This window comes from Tamandua tetradactyla, chromosome 7 (genome assembly GCF_023851605.1).
Source record: "Tamandua tetradactyla isolate mTamTet1 chromosome 7, mTamTet1.pri, whole genome shotgun sequence".
Taxonomy (NCBI): domain Eukaryota; kingdom Metazoa; phylum Chordata; class Mammalia; order Pilosa; family Myrmecophagidae; genus Tamandua; species Tamandua tetradactyla.
In genome coordinates, this window is record NC_135333.1 from 167,068,445 (window position 1) to 167,088,498 (window position 20,054).

Genomic DNA, 20,054 nt, shown 5'->3' on the forward strand with positions numbered 1-20,054 from the left:
AATAAGTGGTGTCTTGAAGCAACACACTTTAGATTCAAAGAAAAAATAGATTAAACATAAAGAGAGGAAAAAATAGATACCATGCTCGCATTAATGATAAGAGAGCTGGAAGAGCTATATTTAGATCATAAGTTACCCAAATGGTTCTAGGATACAGGGAGGAGTGAGAGTCCCTCTGACTTTACCCAGAATGGGGCTCCAGAGCCTCAGAGGCAGCATCTAGGAGGAGGAAATCCTTGAGAGGTAAGTTGATATCAATCACATAAAGAAGTGATGGGAGTGAAGTTCATTTTACCCAAAGGAAAGGATGACGTGTGGGTCAGCATTCAGCCTTCAGGTATTATAGCTTGGTATTGATCCAGGGTGAAATGAGAGGTGGGAAATGGTGGGAGGTGAGGTGGATTCAGAGATGCTCAAGGCCTGATAATGAATAACCTTACGTGTCATACATATAAAGCAAAAATGTTTTATGTTAGCATATTAAGCTTCTAGTATAATCACCATGAGAGGAGCAGGTGGGAAAAGGTCAGCCATGTAATCACATAACGGTGGGAGTCATGCCGGTGCAGGGGGCCCAGGAGAAGCAGGAGACAATGAGCATTACTTTAGGGCCAGGATGCCTCTTAGTTTTGAACTTGTGTTGGTTGGTTGGCCTGTGATGAGAACGCGTCTGGCTTAATTTAGTTTACCATTCAGCAATAACAAACTTGAAGATAATTTTCCCGCAAAAATAATTTGCAGAGAGAAAATCGTGTTTGCATAGAGAAAGTCTAGGACCTCAGTAAATGGGAATATCCCTCTCTGGAACTCTCGGAATATAAAAACTTTCACAGTTTGGGTCTTTCTTTTTTTATTTTTATTTTATTTATTTGTTTTCACTGTTTGGGTCTTTATAGTTGCATTGTCTATACTAGTGATTCCCGAAATTTTGTGTTTGAAATGTTCCTCAAACTAGACCAGTATGCGTGGAGTGGGGTGGGAATCTGCATTTTAAGGTGCCCCTTGGAGTGAGTCTGATCCAGGATTTGCTAGGGCCAACTTTGGGGCTAACTCTATCATATTAGAGTCTCCATCCTTGGCCTTTTACTCTAAGATGGTAGTGCTCTTGCATATGGCAGGAACCCTCCTTTGTGATTATGACTCTGCCTTGAAATTCAGCGACCTAAAATTGTCAGAAGGAAAGACATGCAAAAATTTAAATGTCAGCAGATCAACAAAATCTTCCATGTGCCTAAATATTGGAGCTGTTATCAAACAGAAATGAACTTTACGCAACAACATACAAATCCGTTAACTTGTGGAGCTGCCAAAACTATTTTCAGAGATAGGAGTTGGGTGATGCTAGTCAATGCCAAATCCAGTTTCTTCAGCTTGTGAAGAAATGTCTATCTCTCCAGACTCTACAGTACTGTAGAAAGAACAGGGGCTTTGGAATCAGACCTAAATTTGAATCCCAGACCAATTTTTTACAAGTATGTTCCCCTGCACAAGTGTGTTATTTGTCCGTCTTTAGTTTTGGGTGTCTCATACATAACAGATGAGTAGGAATACCACCTGGCAGAGGTGCAGAGGGGATTGAATAAGAAAATGCATAAAAAGCACCAGGTGCAAGAACAGTCTTGATAAACACCAGTTCCATTGTGCACATATCCATAAATATCCATTTAGGAGATTACAGTTGTAGTTGATAATGAAAAGGAGACATTCTAATAGCCCAGAGAATTTTTCAGCAGATGCTGAAATAACATTGGCAGTGTAAGGATGCAATTCGGGATGCTGACACCCTCTCTGTGTTTTCCAGGAGAACAGTCTTTCCTCCGTGGCCAGCATCCTGGCCTCTTTGGGGTGGGTGCTAAAGGGGCTCCTGTCTCTCAGGGGCCCTCAGTCCTGTGCTGGCTCCTATCACTTCCGTCCTCTCTCCCTCAACCCTAACTTGCCTACACCCCCCCGTTCCCTCAACCTCTGTCCCTCCAAGCACCACAGCAGGTTTTGCCAAGAAAGATTTTGTTAATTACCACATTCAAGCACATAGAAGAATTTACAAAAGGTAATGAATCATAAGGCTGACATTTAAAATATGGAAACAGCAGACATTCTAATATTCTTGTCCCTAAGTAATATAAATTTTCCCCACCCTATTTCCAAAAAGTTTTCAAGCATCCTAAGAAAATGCAATAGACTAAAAATGTAATTATTTAGGTGTCCATTTTGAGAAGAATGTGTAGATTGCATTTAAACTTTTGGGCGAAAAGATTTGATAACCATGTTTAGCGTAGACTGTCCTATACCTTTTAATAAATTCAGATATCAAGGCAAAAACAAGTGTTTTCTTTGCTGAACAAAACAAATAACCAACTTGATTGTGGCTGTTGGGTAGCTTTTGAGGACAGAAAGATGAGTAAAGGTGATTCATAAGATCAAATAAACCGGTAGAGGATAATGAATCATTTGATTCTCACAAGCTTTGTATATATTTTTTTGTTTTAAAATTGATGTAATATATGAATTTATTACTGATTTTTGCATACTGAAAATTTAAAACTCTGAGGCCTTCCTATTGTAAAGAGGAAAGCAATTATTTATACCCCCTTTGATTTTCCTAGGCAATATTTGCTAATTTGTCAGTCTCAAGGTTCAATTCAGAATTGTTACCCAATCATTTTCTGTTTGCAAGATTACAAAAGAAAACATGTTTTTAGGCCTTCTTCTCTTCCCTTTTATCTGATCCTGAGAAATGGGGACGACTTTAGGCAAAGAATTTTAGAAAGAGTCCTAGTTGGAATAGAGAATATAACCTATGAAGCCAGACTAGATGGACAATGAATACTTTTAGAAAATTTTAGTTTCAAAATTCTACCTACCTCCTGTCATGTCTCATTATTATGTGATGTGAAATGAGCATGTAGGAGGAGGAATGTATGTGAATACATCTATTTGTGTTTGGGGTCAACAGAAATGTTTGTGGTAAGTTATAATTCTTTGCAGTGAGTATTTATCAAATGCAATTTTGGTTGAAATGATACTTATGAAGAAATTACCATTTTTATATAAAATAAAATTGTAAGAAAATTCTGTACATAGATATGGAACTTGAAACTCCAGCAAAAACCAGTAAAGAGAAATTAATAATACCCTTTTCATTTAACAGAGAAATTAAAGGTGAGAGAAAGAGAGAAGGCCTATGAACATGCTTTCTTCTGTAATCTTGTATACAGAAAATGATTGGGCTACAATTTAGAATTTGAGTCTTGAGACCAACATATTAGAAAACGTTGCCTAGCACAATCAAAGGGGGCATAGTTACTTGTATTTTTTTAAAAAAAATAACTCTGATGACTTACTAATCAAAAAACCTGCAATATTTTTCATATCAAGATGACACAGCACCAATCCAGGAAGGAGCCAGGTGGACTGGGGGCAAGAGAGGGAAGTGAGGGAGAGAACATACCGATGTGTATGTTATGGCAATGTCTTGAAAAATATAAGCAGCTTTTTCAGATTGCCATTTTGGAGAGGTACACATTCCAGATACTTGTTTTACACATAGAGTTAGTATTAAACATAACAATTTTAAATTGAAATAAAATGCCCATTTCAGTTTTTATGTGTTGACCCCCTCCTCTCTATCCTAGCAAGGAGAATATCATCTTTCCTTCCTAAAACAAAGGAGCAGGTAGGAGTAAAAGGGTACAGCTTTTATAGTTTTTTCCCTAAGAAATTGGAAGCTGCTTACTTGGCCTTTTTTTTTTTTTTTTTTTTTTTTGAGTTCTGCTCAAGTTAAGTATACTTTGGATGATTTTGAAGATGCTGAATCATAAATAATAGACACAGTTACAAGGCTGTTGGAAATTTTATAAAATTGCTAGTTTAGCTTTCATAAGCTACCAGGTCAGAAGCAAGTTTCCATTGCTCCATTCTCTGAGGCAAGCAACTGTATACTGATTCTCTCTAACACCAAAGCTGAGTAAATGTGTTTTTCTCTATATTCATAACTGACATTAACACCCAAAACTGTGATAAAGTGTTTTTTTCTCTATACTCATAACCAAGATAAAATCCCATTGTGTTCTTTCCAGGTTTAGGAAAACGTACTTGTCAATTTTCATGATAAAATTAATAACATGGATACATAACCTTAAAATTAAGGGTGAGGGAAAGATGGCAGAGAACAAATCAGTCCCTCCACCAGAACAACTATTAAACATGCAGGAACTGTCTAAATCAACTATTTTTAAACTCCAGAGTCTAGCAGAACGCTATGCAGCATCAAGGAAAGAGTGAGAGGAAGAGACTGATAAATATGAAAGAATTACCCTTGCTGGGCAGCAGCTGCTGCCATCCATCCTCCAGCATCATGACAGGCAGCAGTAAGGTATTCAGCCCCAGCCCCTGCTGCCAGGTTGGAAAATAAAGACCTAGTTCTTCTAGATCTGGGAGTGTGCTGTTGGATCAGCAATTACCGATTCTGACCAGCGACTTCAGATTTCTGGGGCCCAGGCTCTGAGGGTGACCTGATACCTTGCGGGCCCCTCTCTTATCACCTCCCCAGGCCAGTGTTGAACTGGCCTCACTCCTTTCGTGGGTTCCTGGCCTTGTTCCAGCTGGGGAAAAAACGACCTAGGGGACTCCTCTCCTGTTTGTCCCTCCTCCCAGAATTTGTCCTGTAAGCAAAAGAAGTTTCAGACCAAGAAAGAAGGTTAAGGAACAAGGTGGCCTGGGGCAAAGGCTTACCTACATTAAGACCTATGGTGGTGGGGGTGCAATGGTGGTTAAGTGGTAGAGTTCTTGCCTGCCATGCTGGAGACCCAGCTTCAATTCCTGGCCTATTCACTTCCACAACAAAGTTCAACAAATTGTGCTATAATAACAGAATATTCACATGGAAAAAGAATGAAATATGACCCCATCATACGGCATACCAAAAAAACAAAAAACAAAAAACAAAAGGCCCATGGTGGAAAACCTGGGAGAGGGAGAAGGTCTGTTTCCAAAGGAAGAGAGGGGCCATGCAAATTCCTATAAACAAGGAAACTCCTAAGGCCACTAGCAAGCTCTAGCACAGGCTCAGAAAAGACACGGATAACCTTGCACTTTGCAGTCACCTTGGACTGGCCTTCTTGATAAGAGGGCTGAACTCTGAATGAGAGCACCATCTAATGAAAATTATTTTTTACAAAGACTGTGGAAAGTGCTTTTAGTATTGGTTTGTTTAGATTTGTTAGCTTCTGACACTCAGGAAAATCTCTGCCACATCACTTGGTGGATACAAACTCAAGAAACAGACAGCTAAATCTTAGAGTTAACATTTTAAATATTAAAATGTACAGTGTGCAAAAAAAAAGATTATAAGACAAATGAAGAAATAAGAAATGATGGCCTATCCAAATGAAAAAGAAAAAAATCCAGAAGACACCAATGAAGAAGAGTCAGTGGTCATTCCACACAAAGAACTAAAAAAACAAAAGCCAAAAACTTCAATATGCTCAAGAAGATGAAGGAAAATACAGAAGAAGAACTAAAGGATATCAGAAAAACAGTGAATGAACAACATGAGATTCTCAATAAAGAGATGCAGATTTTAAAAGGGAACCAAACAGAACGATTTGGAGTTGAAGAGCATAATAACTGAAGTGAAAAATTCCTAGAAGTTTACAAGAGCAGATTGGCACTGGCAGGAGGAAGAATCAGTGAACTCAAAGATAAGACAATTGAAATGAATCAGACTAAGGACCAGAAAGAAAAGAATTCGAAAAAGCAAAAATACCCTAAAAAATTTGTGGGGCACTATCAAGCGTACCAAAGTACACACTATGGAAGTCCCAGAAGGAGGAGAGAAAGCAGAATGAGTACTCAAAGAAATAATGAAAGAAGACCTCCCAAACTTGGCAAGAGATGTGAATATGCATGCCCAAGAAGCCCACAGAACACCAAAACGGATAAAATTAAAGAGAAATATGTTTAGACACATGGTGGTCAAATTGTTGAATGTGAATGACAGAAGAAAGTTATGAGAACTGCAAGAGAAAGCAATGTATTATGTACATGGGAGTCCCAATTAGATTAAGTTCACATATCTCGTCAGAAACCATGGAGGTTGAAATATGGTGCTGAGAAAATATAATTACCAACTAAGAATTTTGTATCCAGAGAGACTTTCATTCAAAAGTAAAGGAGAGATTAAGACATTCCCAGATAAACAAAAACTGAAGTTCATTATCACAAGATATGTCCTACAAGCAATGCTAAAGGGAATTATTAAGATTGAAAGGAAAGGATACTGGACAGTGGATCAAAGCGGCAGAAAGAAACGAAGAAGTCCAGTGAAGGTAACCACTTGGGTAATTATAAATGCCAGTACTATTGTATTGTATTTTTTGTATGTAACTCCATTTCTTACTTCTTACCAGTGCTGAAATGAAAATATATAAAAATGAATGATTAATCTATGGTTTAGGACACCCACAATGGGGAATGGAGGAGTGTAGCAAGAATGTATGTGAATGCTATTGAATTTAAGTTGTTATCAAATCAAATGCATGTGTTATAGATTTAGAATGTTAACTTTTAACCTCATGGTAAACACACAGAGAATATATGAAAAAAAAAATCCAGACAGAAATGAGAAGGCACTCACTTTGATACAATATAAAAAAATCAAGCAAATATGAAAGTAGGCATTTATGGAAGAATTGAAGGGCATAAAAGGTATAACACAAAGACTAAATACCAAATGGCAGATGAAAGTCTGACATTATCAGGAGTTACTTTAAATGTAAATGAATTAAACTCTCCAGTCAAAAAAGCAGAGATTGGCAGAATGGATAAAAAGCATGACCCAACTATATGTTGTTGACAAGAAGCCCACCTTAAATTCAAAGACAAAAGCAAGTTGAAAGTAAAAGGATGGAAGAAATATACTATGAAAGCAGAAACCAAAAGAGAGCTATAATGAATATCAGATTAAATGGATCTTAAGTAAAAAACAGTTACAAGGTCAAATAAGGTCATTAAATACTGGAAAGGGAGATCAATTTCACAAGAAGGCATAACAATTATAAATATATATACATCTAACAGCAGAGCCCCAAAATATGTGATGCAAATACTGGCAGAATTGAAGGGAGAAATAGACAGTTCTACATTAATAGTAGGAAACTTCAATACACCATTTTCAATAATGGTTAGAACATCTAGACAGAAGATCACTAAAGGAATACAAGACTTAAATGATACTCTAAACCAACTAAACCTAACAGCAAATATAGAACACTTCACTCAACAACAGAATACACATTCTTCTCAAGTACTCATGGATCATTCTCAAGCATAGGCCATATGTTAGTTCACAAAAACAAGTCTCAATAAATTTAAAAATATTAAAATCATAAAATGTACCTTCTCCAACTACAGTAGAATGAAACTAGGAATAAAAAATAGAGAGAGAAATGGAAATTTCACAAATATGTGGAAATTAAACAGCATATTCTTAAATAGCCAAAGTATCAAGAAATTTCAAGGGAAATTAGTAAATATCTTAAGGCAGATGAAAATGAAAACACAACAAATAAAAACTTTTGGGATGCAGGAAAGCAATGCTGAGAAAGGAAATTTATACCTCTAAATGCTTATATTAAAAAAGAAGAAAGATTTCAAATCAGGGACCTAATCTTACACAACTGTTGGATCTAGACAAAGAAATGCAAACTAAACCCAAATTAACCAGAAGGAAGGAAATAACAAAGATAAGAGGAGAGAAAAATGAAATGGAGAATAAAAGCAATAGAGAGAATCAATAAAACCATTAGTTAGTTCTTTGTGAAGATCAATGAAATTGACAAACATTCAGGTAGACTGACAAAAAAAGAGGACACAAATGACTAAATTCAGAAATAAAAAGAACTAAAAGATCTGTGACGGTTAAATTCATGTGTCAATTTGGCCATGCTTTGGTGTCCAGTTGTTTGGTCAAACAAGAACTGGCTTGACTGTTAATGTGAGGACATTTTGTGGTCTTAAATCATCAGTAAGTTGATTGTCTCTTTGGCTGATTATATACATAATCAACGGAAGAGATTGCATTCAATAATGACAGAATTCTTGTCCAATCAATTGTAAGATTTAAAAGGAGAAGTGATGATTTCAGGAGTAAGGAGAGAGAATTTCCATCTCTACTTCAGCCAGCCAGCTTCTCCTGGGGAATTCATCGAAAACCTTCATCAGAGTTCCCAGCTTGCAGCCTGCCCTGTGGAATTTGGACTTGTGCATCCCCACAGTCACATGAGACAATTCTTATAACAATCTCATATTTATATAAACCTCTAGTGAGTTCTGTTTCCATCGAGAACTCTGACTAATACAAGCAGATGCTATGAACAATTTCATGCCAACAAATTTGATAACCTAGATGAAATGGATGAATTCCTAGAAATGCACAAATTAACTACACTGATTCAAGAAGAAATAGAAAATCTGAACAAACCAATAACTAGTAAAGAGACTGAATCAGTAACTGTAAACCTCACAACAAAGAAAATCCTAGTTCCAGTTGGCTTCACAGGGGAATTTTACCATCCCCAAAAGAATCAACACTAATCCTGTCAAACTCTTAAAAAACAAACAAACAAACAAAAAAACCAAATTGGAGTGGAAACCCTTCCCAGCTGATACTTTGTTGTCAGTGTCACTTTCATATCAAAGCCAGATAAAGATCCTGAAAGAATGAAAATCACAGACCAATAATGCTTATGAACAGAGATGCAAAAATTCTCAACAAAATACTAGCAAACGAAATCCAATAAAACATTAGAAGAATTATACACTATGTTGAAGTGGTATCTGTCCCAAGTATGCAATGTTGGTTTAATGTAAGAAAATCGATAAATATAGTACCCCACATGAACAGAATGAAGGAAAAAACAACACATGATCTTTTCAATTGATGCATAAAAGACGTCTGAAAATATACAGCACCCTTTCTTGTTAAAAGCACTTAGAAAACTAGGAACAGAAGGAAACGTCCTTGATACAATGAAGAGTATATATGAAAACCCACAGCTAACATCATACATAACAGTGAAAGACTGAAAGCTTTCCCTATAAGATCAAGAATAAGACAAGGATGCCCAGTGTCACCACTATTACTGAATAGTGTACTGGAATTTCCAGTCAGGGCATTTAGGCCATAAAAAGAAGAAAAAGGAATCCACATTGGAAAGGAAGAAGTAATACCTTCCCTATTTGCCCATGACATAATCCTGATAAATCCACAAGAAAACTGGGAGAATTAAAAATGAATTCAACAAAATGGCAGGGTACAAAACCACTGCCCTAAAATCAGAAGTGCTTCTAAACATGAATAATGAGCAATCTGGAGAAAAATTCAAGAAAAAATTCCATTCACAATAGCAATTAAAAGAAATAAGAAAGGTAGGAATAAGTCTGACCAATGATGTAAAGGTCTTATACACAGAAAACTAGAAAGCATTGCTAAAAGAAATCAAAGAGGTCCTGAATGGATGGAAGAACACTCCATGTTCATCGATTAGAAGACTAAATATCATTAAGATGCCAATTATACCCAAAGCAATTTTTAAGATTTAATGCAACCCCAATCAAAATTCCAATAGCCTTCTTTTCAGAAGTATAAAAACCAATCATCAAATTTATATGGAAGCATTAGGGCCCTGAATAGCCAAAGCCATTTTAAAAAGAACAAAGTTGTAGGACTCACACTTCCTGATTTTAAAACATATTACAAAGCTATAGTAATCAAAACAGCACAAGGATACAAGGACAGACATGTAGACTGACAATATCTAATTGTGACTTCAGAAATAAACCCTCACATTTGTGGGGCTTTTGACAAGTGTGCTGAAACCACTCAACTGGGAAAGAATAGTTTCTTTAGCAATGATGCTGGGAAAATTTGATGTTCTAATGCAAACAATGAAGCTAGGCCCCTCCCTCACACCATATACAAAAATTAACTTAAAATGGATCAAAGACCTAAATATAAGAATCCAGATCCATAAATGTCCAAATAAAAAAGAAACAAATGTAGGGAAGTCTTTTCAGGACCTTGGATTAGACATTGATTTCTTAGACTTTATACCCAATGCAGCTGCAGCCAAAGAGAAAATAGATAAATGGGGCTGTATCAAAATGGAAAAAACTTTTGTTCATCAAAGGACTTTATCATGAAAGAAAACAATAAGCTCCATAGTTGGAGTAAAGATTTAGAAGCCATGTATCTGATATGCGTTTAAGATTCAGAATGTATAATGTAATCCTACATCAGTAACAGAAAGACAAAAAAAAAAAAAAACCCAAACAATTAAATGGACAAAAGACTTGAATAGACATACCTCTAAAGAAATTATACAAACAGCCAAAAAGCACATGAAAAGATACTCACATAATTAGCCATTAGGGAAATTGAAATCAAAACCATAATGAGATATTTCACTCCCACTAGTTTGCTGCTATTGAAAAAAAAGGAAAACTACAAGTGTTGGAAAGATGGGGAATAGAGACAACCATTCATTGCTGCAGGGAATGTAAAATGGTGTAGCTGCTGTGGAAGACAGTTTGGAGGTTCCTCAGAAAGAAAAGTATTGAGTTATTTTGGGACCTGGCAATCCCACTCCTAGGTCTATATCCTAAAGAACTGAAAGCAGGGGATTCTAACGGATATGTGTACGCCCATGTTAACAGCAGTATTAGTCTCAATTACCAAAAGATGGAAGCAACCCAAGTCCCATGAACAGATGAATAGTTAAACAAAATGTAGTCTAAACATACAATGGAATAATATGCAGCCACAAAAAGGAATGGAGTCTGCTACATGCAGCAACATCAATGAACCTCAAAGGCAAGCTGTTAGTGACATAAGCCAGCCACAAAAGGAAAATTATATGATCTCATCGATATAATTAAAATAAACAAACTCATTGAGTCAGAAACTAGAATGGAGGTTTTCAGGGGCCAGGCTGGGGTTAGGGAATAGGAAGTCAATGCCTAATTTGTACGGAGTTTCTTTTGGGGATGATTGAAAGGTTGTGGTGATGGTAGCACAATATTGTGACCATAATTAACAGCACTGAAATAGATATTTAAATTGGTTAAAGGGGGAAATTTTAGGCTGTCTATATGTTACTAGAATGCAAATTTGGGAAGAAATCCATAGGCTAGTACGGCACAGACAGTGAACCCTTTGGTGGTTTGAAGCTGTATGGACCCCAGAAAAACAACTTCTTAAATCTAATCTGTTCCTGTGGGTGTGAATCCATTGTAAGCAGCACTTTTTGATGAGGTTCCTTCAGGACTGGAAATCCTTTATGAGCGAAGTGAAATTCAGACAGACAGACAAACAGAAAGCCACAGAGGAGCAGCCAGAAGCTGAAATTCAAGGGAACGGAGGGGGCAGGAGGGGTCGCCATGTGCTTTGTCACGTAACAGAGGAGCCCAGGAGAGAGGGTCACCGGCAGCCAGCCCCAGGGGGCCGGTCTTCAGAAGGAAGCCTTGTCTTGATGATGCCTTGACCTGAACTTTTTCCCAACCTCAGCTCATGAGTAAATACGTTCCCTTTGTTTAACCTGACCCATTGCATGGTATTTGCTTGAGCATCTCAGGAAACTGAAACAACCCCTAAAGCAAACCATGGACTATAATTAACAGTACAATTATAAAAATATTCTTTCATTAATTGCAAATGTGCCCTACTTACTGAAGGAATTAACAATGCATAGTTTTTCAGTAAACTAGCAACTTCTCTAAATTAAAAAAATCAAGGGTGAGTATTTACTTTCCCCCGTTACATCAAAATCCCTTCCTATACCATTTCCATGTGGAGGTACCTTTTCTAGAGAGCCTTTTACAAACTGAGCAAGTCTATTGAATCTATACAGGGGCAGATATAGAATCTATCTATATATCTATCTAGTTTAAAGTTTCCAGAGTAAAGGGCAGTCAGGGACCCGTTTTGCATACTTAACTAATATTTGTTTTTGCAGGCAATTTTGCCCACCCACTCCCGTTCCAAACATTTAACTGTAACTGTTTTTCATAAAAGGGAAACTTATGCCATCACAGTTATCACAGCTCTTTCCTACAGACAAAGAATTTTCTGGTTGCTACTCAGAGTTCTTAATGCAGGCTGACATTTAAATTAGGAAAGTAAAGGTAAAGAAGAGAGGCATTGTCTATACTCAGGAATGGAGAAGCTATGAACATTTTAGATATATTTTGATCATATTTATTAAGGATCAAAAAGCTTTTGAGAGTTAGTTTTCAAAAACCCTCCAAGATCTAAAATAACCATGGAAGACCTTTCCATTTTGAAAGAATAAACAGGATTATGAGAATAGGTAGTATTTTCCTTGAGGAGCTATAAATGCAAGTCATTAGCAAAGTTCACTTGCTCCATCAGAACTCATTTCTTATAAGGTCTGCTGGATAATTATTCTTTCTAAAGACGACAACAAAAACTGAACAGATGTTTAGGTATATAACAAGTTTGATGGATAAGATATAATGAATCTGTTCTTTTCATTGTTTCTAATAAAAAAAGAAATATCTAATGGTAAGATTTCTTCAGAGTTCTTAATAGGAATATGTTACCTAGATTAAAGGGGAAAGGGAAAAAAAAGGTGGTATGGAACTTGATGTGATACTAGAATAATGAAAAATGTATCACTTAACAAGGTTTGCATTATTCAGAGTTATGCCCATGCAAGTGGATGCTCTAATCCCCAGCCGATACGTTGCTTGGTAACCAGTTACCTGCACACCTGCTCCATAGCTCTAAGAGACCGGCACGTATGGTTATTGGTCGTATTTAGTACTGAAGAAAGAGATAAAAATATAGCAAATGTTAATATTTTATATGACAATATATCTTTTACCTTTATTATTCCAATCACTGTTTAGCCAAAGTTTTTATTATCATTTTTTTAATCAGAAGAGTCACTGCTTCCCATCATACTCTCACCACCTGAGTAACATGAGAAAGGACTTAAATTCCTTAATCAACTCTGTTTGCTGCAGACAACAGATGCTACCATCAGGAGGGATTTTGCACAAAGGTGAGAGGGAAGGCTGAATGGAGAATTTCAGTTTATAAAAGCTTCCAGCCAAGGAGGCAGAAATGTTCTAGAGTAGGTCTGACTGTAAGACGCTGTCTACGTGAAGGCTTGATTAGCACAGCCCCAGAAATATCAGTCATTGTGATTAGGCTGCGGTATAGCTGGATAGTTCCTGATTATTTCCCTCTCAAGTTACAGTTCAGATCAGTCTGACCATTGATTGTATGCCAGTGACCTGGTGGGGGCAGTGGTGGGGGGAGCCTAAGAGCAAGCTTTGGGACCGACCCACGGAGCACATGGAGTTGTTGATGAGAAGGTTGATTGCACACTCTGCATTCCAATCTCAGCACTGCAAGCCAGGCTCTCCCGAGAGCCTTCAAGCCACTTCCTTTAATGTCTGGTAGAATCACAGCCATTTATTTATTCGGTTTTGAAGAGTTGAAAGGTACCTTTAGAGATCACTGCATTCATCGGCCATCTCTGCCAACACAATAGAATCACCTGGAGAGCTTGAAACAAAAACGAAAACTGCCTGGACCCCACTCCCAGAAGATGCTGACACTGTGGGTGTAGGATGGGATTCAGGCCAAATGAGTAAAGGGGTACCACGAGGCCAGGTATGTCAAACCAATAGATGGTCCTTCCTGCACTTAGAGGGTGTCGTCAGGAGTGAGGAATGTGCCCTTTCTATTAGCTACCATACTTTTGTTCTCGTCTTAGCTTTAACCATTAGGTAAACTGAGGAGGGGCTGTCTCATCCAGGGGAGAAAGGAACAGAGTGTCACGTCCATGAGCCCTGCCCTCCTGTGACAACCATTGCTCCTTTGGGGATCATCTTGGAGTCACAGGTGGGCAGTGAAGATTTTGTTCCCTGAAGGTCCTAATGGGGATCAGACAAGTTCCATTAACTGAATTAAACTCCAAAGCCACGCAGTCCCCACGATGGCTACTCTTCACCCCTTGTTCTTTTTCCATTGCATATGATGATGGCACATTCCCTGTGCCCTGCCTTGAGATTAAATGACAGCATTAGGATACTTCAAAAAAACAAAATCCCAATGCTATAGAGATGCCGCCAAACTGAATAGCAATCCCCTATTAAATGCCTAGAGAGAAATTATAGTCAAAAGATTTAATAAAATCCAGAGGAATTCAAGTCTAAAATCAAATTCTCTTGCTTCTGTGGGTTAAAAGTCCAAGAGAATTAACCTCCATAATCCAGCCACAATTTTTAATTTTAATCAGTCTTTGGGAGAGGTGTTCTTTTTTTTTTTTTTTTTTTTTTTTTTTTATTTATTTTTATTTTTTTTATTAACGGAAAGAAAAAAAAAAAGAAATTAACACAACATTTAGAAATCATACCATTCTACATATGCACTCAGTAATTCTTAACATCATCACATAGATGCATGATCATTGTTTCTTAGTACATTTGCATCGGTTTAGAGGAACTAGCAACACAACAGAAAAAGATATAAAATGTTAATATAAAGAAAAGAAATAAAAATAGTAGTAATAGTAAAAAACAACAACAACAAACAAACCAACAAGCAAACAAAAACAAAAAAAACCCTATAGCTCAGATGCAGCTTCATTCAGTATTTTAACATGATTACTTTACAATTAGGTATTATTGTGCTGTCCATTTTTGAGTTTTTGTATCTAGTCCTGTTGCACAGTCTGTATCCCTTCAGCTTCAATTACCCATTGTCTTACCCTGTTTCTAACTCCTGCTGAACTCTGTTACCAATGACATATTTCAAGTTTATTCTCGAATGTCCGTTCACATCAGTGGGACCATACAGTATTTGTCCTTTAGTTTTTGGCTGGATTCACTCAGCATAATATTCTCTAGGTCCATCCATGTTATTACATGGTTCATAAGTTTATCTTGTCTTAAAGCTGCATAATATTCCATCGTATGTATATACCACAGTTTGTTTAGCCACTCTTCTGTTGATGGAGATTTTGGCTGTTTCCATCTCTTTGCAATTGTAAATAACGCTGCTATAAACATTGGTGTGCAAATGTCCGTTTGTGTCTTTGCCCTTAAGTCCTCTGAGTAGATACCTAGCAATGGTATTGCTGGGTCGTATGGCAATTCTATATTCAGCTTTTTGAGGAACCGCCAAACTGCCTTCCACAGTGGTTGCACCCTTTGACATTCCCACCAACAGTGGATAAGTGTGCCTCTTTCTCCGCATCCTCTCCAGCACTTGTCATTTTCTGTTTTGTTGATAATGGCCATTCTGGTGGGTGTGAGGTGATATCTCATTGTGGTTTTGATTTGCATTTCTCTAATGGCCAGGGACATTGAGCATCTCTTCATGTGCCTCTTGGCCATCCTTATTTCTTCTTCTGGTAGGTGTCTGTTTAAGTCTTTTTCCCATTTTGTAATTGGGTTGGCTATCTTTTGGGAGAGGTGTTCTTGATTCTGGTGGCTGTGGGGAGCTTTCAGGAGCTGTAGTCTTGGTAGAATCTGGCAGCAGTGGGCCATTCTCTCCTATCTCGGGCAAAATTGAGTTCCCAGAACATTGCACTCAGAGTTGCCTCAGCTTAGAGCAGAGATGCAGTGGTATCTAGTGGGAGGCCAAAAGGACAAAGCGTCTGGCTTCATCAGGCCAGTCTGAAACACCCAATCTGGGACTTTAAATGTGATTAGGTGAAACATCCCAGCAATAGTTTGGCTAATTTTGGTACCGGGAATTTGGCATACCTGGGGGAAAAGGCCACCTAAGCACACATCTTTTTCCTCTGACATGCTATTGGAGGAACTACTGCCCTCTGACAAAGTATAAAAAATGTGTAATGGAGGCAGCTTCTGTTATTAGATCTTTCTGGAGTTATTTTTCCCTTTCTTATCCCATATATTTGAAATCTACTTTATTTCTTTTTTCCCTTTTGTATTGCTTATCTATAATTGGCTCCAATAATTTAAACCCAGAACCTCCTGGGGCTCTTCTGTGTGCATGGAGCTCAACTGCTTAGCAGCTCCCTCCTGCCCCACCCCGCATGGGCAGGCACAGGGACACAAACCCAGGTCTCCAGCCTGGCAGGTGAGAACTCTGCCACGGAGTCACCGTGGCCTGCCCTGCTTAGCAGTTTTAAAAGGAACAAATATTTTTCTGCCCCACCAGCCCCTGCGGCCCACCCTCTCGTGGCCTGTCTCTGTGCTGAAGCTCTCCCCCCGCGTTGGTGGGGCATGGGCCCACCGTAGTCCTGGACGGTGTCCTGGATGGGCCACTCTGCCTCCAGGGAGAGCCACCTGCTGGTGAGCAGAGTCACCACAAGTTGCGATGATCAGCCAATGGAAAAGTTGCACACGGCCTCTTGTACAAGCCCAACGGTTTCCTAAGGCACAACTGTAAGCCGGCCTTGTGGACTGTCTGAGCAGCAACATGCCAAGATCAAATGGTCCCAAACCACAGGCCCTGCCAAAGGCTTGTGATCTGTGCATCCTCAGATGTCATTGTTTGTGCACCAGTTGTTGAGAGGTTGAGTTTGTTCCCTAAAACCACCAGCCTTTTGGCTCCATGGAATTGTGGAATAGAGCATGCACTTCCCATAGGCCACGAGTTCCCAAGAGAGAGGAAAGAGGAAGGGGCTACACGGGCCCTGTTTCTCTTCCAAATTTCGCCATCAGATAAAACAGATGAATCCTGGTAAAAGGGCAGAGAAAGGCTTGGAGGTATTTATTAGTTGGTGTCCTTTCACATGAAAGCAAAATATCAGGAGTGGGATAGAGGTGTTCCCTTCCTAAAACTCATTTCTTCTTATCCACCTTCACCAGCCCTGTTCCCAGTACCCATTAGCATTACCGAGTCTTCTCTTAGTCCACTTCCTAAAGATCTGTGTCTGTCCCTTCTCCATCATCCCTGATGCTGTCCATCTCAGGACCATGCTTTCTCTTTTACTAAAAATTGCATTCTCTTCATCGCTGGTCTCCTTCCCTTCCATAATGCCCCTGCCCTCTACAACAATCAAACAAAACTGAAAAAGCTATCTTTTTCAATGTCACTAGAAGGATCATTTTATTGCACAATGACATCTCTCCTATGCTCATATCCATCCGTGACTTCCCACTGCCTAAAAGATACTTTCTCAACTCCTGTGTTTGGTGTATGAGATCCTCCATAATTGGGCGGTGGTTGTGCTGGTCTGAAAGTATTTTGTATGCCAGGAAAGCCATGTTTTTGTCTTGATCCAATCTTGTGGGAGCAGCCGTTTCCTGAATCCTGATTCAACAGTGTAGGTTGGAATCTTTTGATTAGATGATCTCCATGGAGATATGACATGCCCAATTGTGGGTTTGACCTTTTGATTAAATGAAGATGTGACTTCACCTATTCCATATGGGTCTTGATTAGTTTACTGGAAGCTTTAAAAGAGGAAACATATTGGAGAGAGTCAGAAATGACATATCCAACAGAAACTTCAGAGCAGAGCTGACATAGATGCCAATACCTGGAGAACAGAGACACGGATATTTGGAGATGCTTGGAGCCCAAAAGAAGTGGCCATGAGATGTTACGCAAACCAGAGCCTGGAGAGAGCCAAGGGAAGCCAAGAGATGAAAGCCAGCCCTGGAGAAGCAAAGTGAGGAACCCCCATAGTAACAGAGGCTGAAAGCAATGGAGCCCAGGAGCAAGGGACCAGCAGGGGCCAGCCACATGACTACCCAGCTGACAGAGCTGTCCTGACCCATCAACTTTCCTTGAATTAAGGTATCTTTCCCTGGATGCCTGACTTTGGACATTTTTATAGCTTAGAACTGTAAACTTATAACTTATTAAATCCCCCTTTTTAAAAAACCCTTCCGGTTCTGGTATATTGCATTTGGTAGCTTTCAAACTAGCACTGTGGTTAAGCCTGCGAACTCTAGAGAAAGGATATCTGATTTCAAAGCCGTATGAGCTAGAACTTAACCTTGCTGTCCCTCACTCTCCTCATTTGTGAGGTTGGGATAATAATAGTTCTTACCTCATAAGATCGTTGCAAGGTTCAAATGAAATAATCTATGTGAAACACCTATTACTGTGCCTGGCAGGTGATAAGCACTCAATGATCAATCATTATTTTTATTTAGTTTCTGTTTACTTATCTAGCCTCATGTCCCCTTGAGTCTACTCGGCCTTCCTCCAGTCCTTCCAAACAGTGTGAGCTCCCCGTGCAGCTGCCTGCTATCCTCTGACCTGGCCACACTATTCTTGTAGGTCCTTGGGCCTTGGCCCATGCCAGTGCTTCTGGTGGAATGTCTTTGCCCATATAGACTGCCTGGCAATGCCTTAGTCACCCTCTGCAGTTCTCAGTCGAAGTGTCTCCTCCTTGGAGGGCAGACTTACATGGCCTTGCTCTTGGGTTCCCACCTCCTAGTGCCCTTACTGCTAGTAAAGTAAATACCCCATTCTCCTTAGACAGTGCATTTCCTATGGCTGGTATTAGGTCTTTCTCTCTTTCTTTCCTAGTACCTAAAACAAGACTGGGTATATGGACGGTGCTCAAGAATGTTTCTTGAGTGAGTGACCATGCAAATAAAGAAGGCTCTTTTCTAGGGAAAGTAAGGTCAAGTTTTTAAGTCTTTGCATGCTTGACATTTTGCGGAAAATCAGCCCTTCAGTGTATTTTCTGATTCGAAATGAAAAAGAGTCTTAGGATTTGGATAATTGCTATTTTCACTTCCAACTACTTTTTAAAGTCTAAATTCAGAGCAAATTGAGAATTGTTTTACCTGTACAAATATATTGTGAGTGTGGGAGGAAGGAGATAATAATTCACATCTAACCTTTCAGCTACCTTCTTTGTTGAAATAAGTTTTCTTAAACTAATGGTACAGTTGATAAACTCTCCTTTAAATTAACTGCAGTGCATTAATGTGTGGCCCTAAGTAAATTGGTTAGTCTCAAGACAAACAATTCTTGTACACTGATCATTTAAAGCTTTTTTTTAATTTTTAAAAGGTCAATTGCTTTATTTCCATGTATTTAGCAATAGTTTACAAAGCAATCTGTCATTGTATTAATTTGCATGGTTTTAGTCATTGTGAATTTTATATTTCCTTTGGAAGCAATCAATACATTTCGGAAACTCTCCTGGGCTTCATAAACATTTCCAATTAAAATGTATTGATTTGGCAGTGGCTTCTCCTTGGTACACGAGTACTAAGCCTTTGTTTAACCTGAATATGAACAAAAATGAGACAACTGAAGACGCCATCTCTTTTTCCTTTCGAAGTTAATTAGTTCTGTAGGTATTACTAGCCTGTAAGCACCTGGAGGGCAAGGATAATAACTTATTCACTATTATTTCTCTCTCAGGGTCAAGTTGAGTGTCTGCATGTATGAAGGGTGGAGGCTGGCACCCCCAGCAGGGGGGACTTGGCATAAGCAGAACTGCTTTGCCTCTGCAGCGTGGAGTCTCCAAGGAGCATCAGCAAAGAGCACGGAGTAAGTGTGGGAAACAGAGCAAACTGCAACCTCTCAGAGGCATCTGAGAATAAGTATGAAGAGGGGAGCAGAGCATAGGACCCTTTCGTAGGAGGCTCAGGAAGGGTTGGGGGGTGGCGTTTGGTTAGGGATGTCTGCATGTGGTACAATTCTGGAATATATTTCAAATTGGTGTTACCTGGAGGACTTGAGTGAATAGAAGTCTGCAGAAGTTTGAGGAAGATTCCAAACTCTGGGGGTAGATGATTGGTGAAGAGTATTTGTGACTTTTCTCTTATTCTCTCTACTATCTGTCTATATGTGAATGTGCATGTGCAGGGGGGAGGAGTTTGCACATGGTGTGAGTAAGTATGTATGTATGTGTGAAGGGGAGGCTCCATATAAAAAATTAGACCATTAATAGGGCAAATGATGGTTTTCCTTCAGATCTAATTCTTAATGCAGATCAACAGATCCTTATCACCATGTTCTATTGCTAGGCTAAGGTCATACAGAATACAAATGAAATATAAAATATAGACTGCTCATC

The 20,054-nt window shown here is 38.8% G+C and overlaps 1 protein-coding gene across 1 annotated transcript in view; it reads left to right on the top strand.

Annotated features, from left to right (window-relative positions):
• NEDD1 (NEDD1 gamma-tubulin ring complex targeting factor) overlaps positions 1-19,525 on the top strand; it is a 158,696-nt gene extending 139,171 nt beyond the window's left edge. The window contains exon 15 of the mRNA XM_077111718.1: positions 19,397-19,525. The gene's annotated coding sequence lies outside the window, so the exon portion shown is untranslated. The remainder of the gene's footprint in view (positions 1-19,396) is intronic.
• Positions 19,526-20,054: the final 529 nt, after the last annotated feature.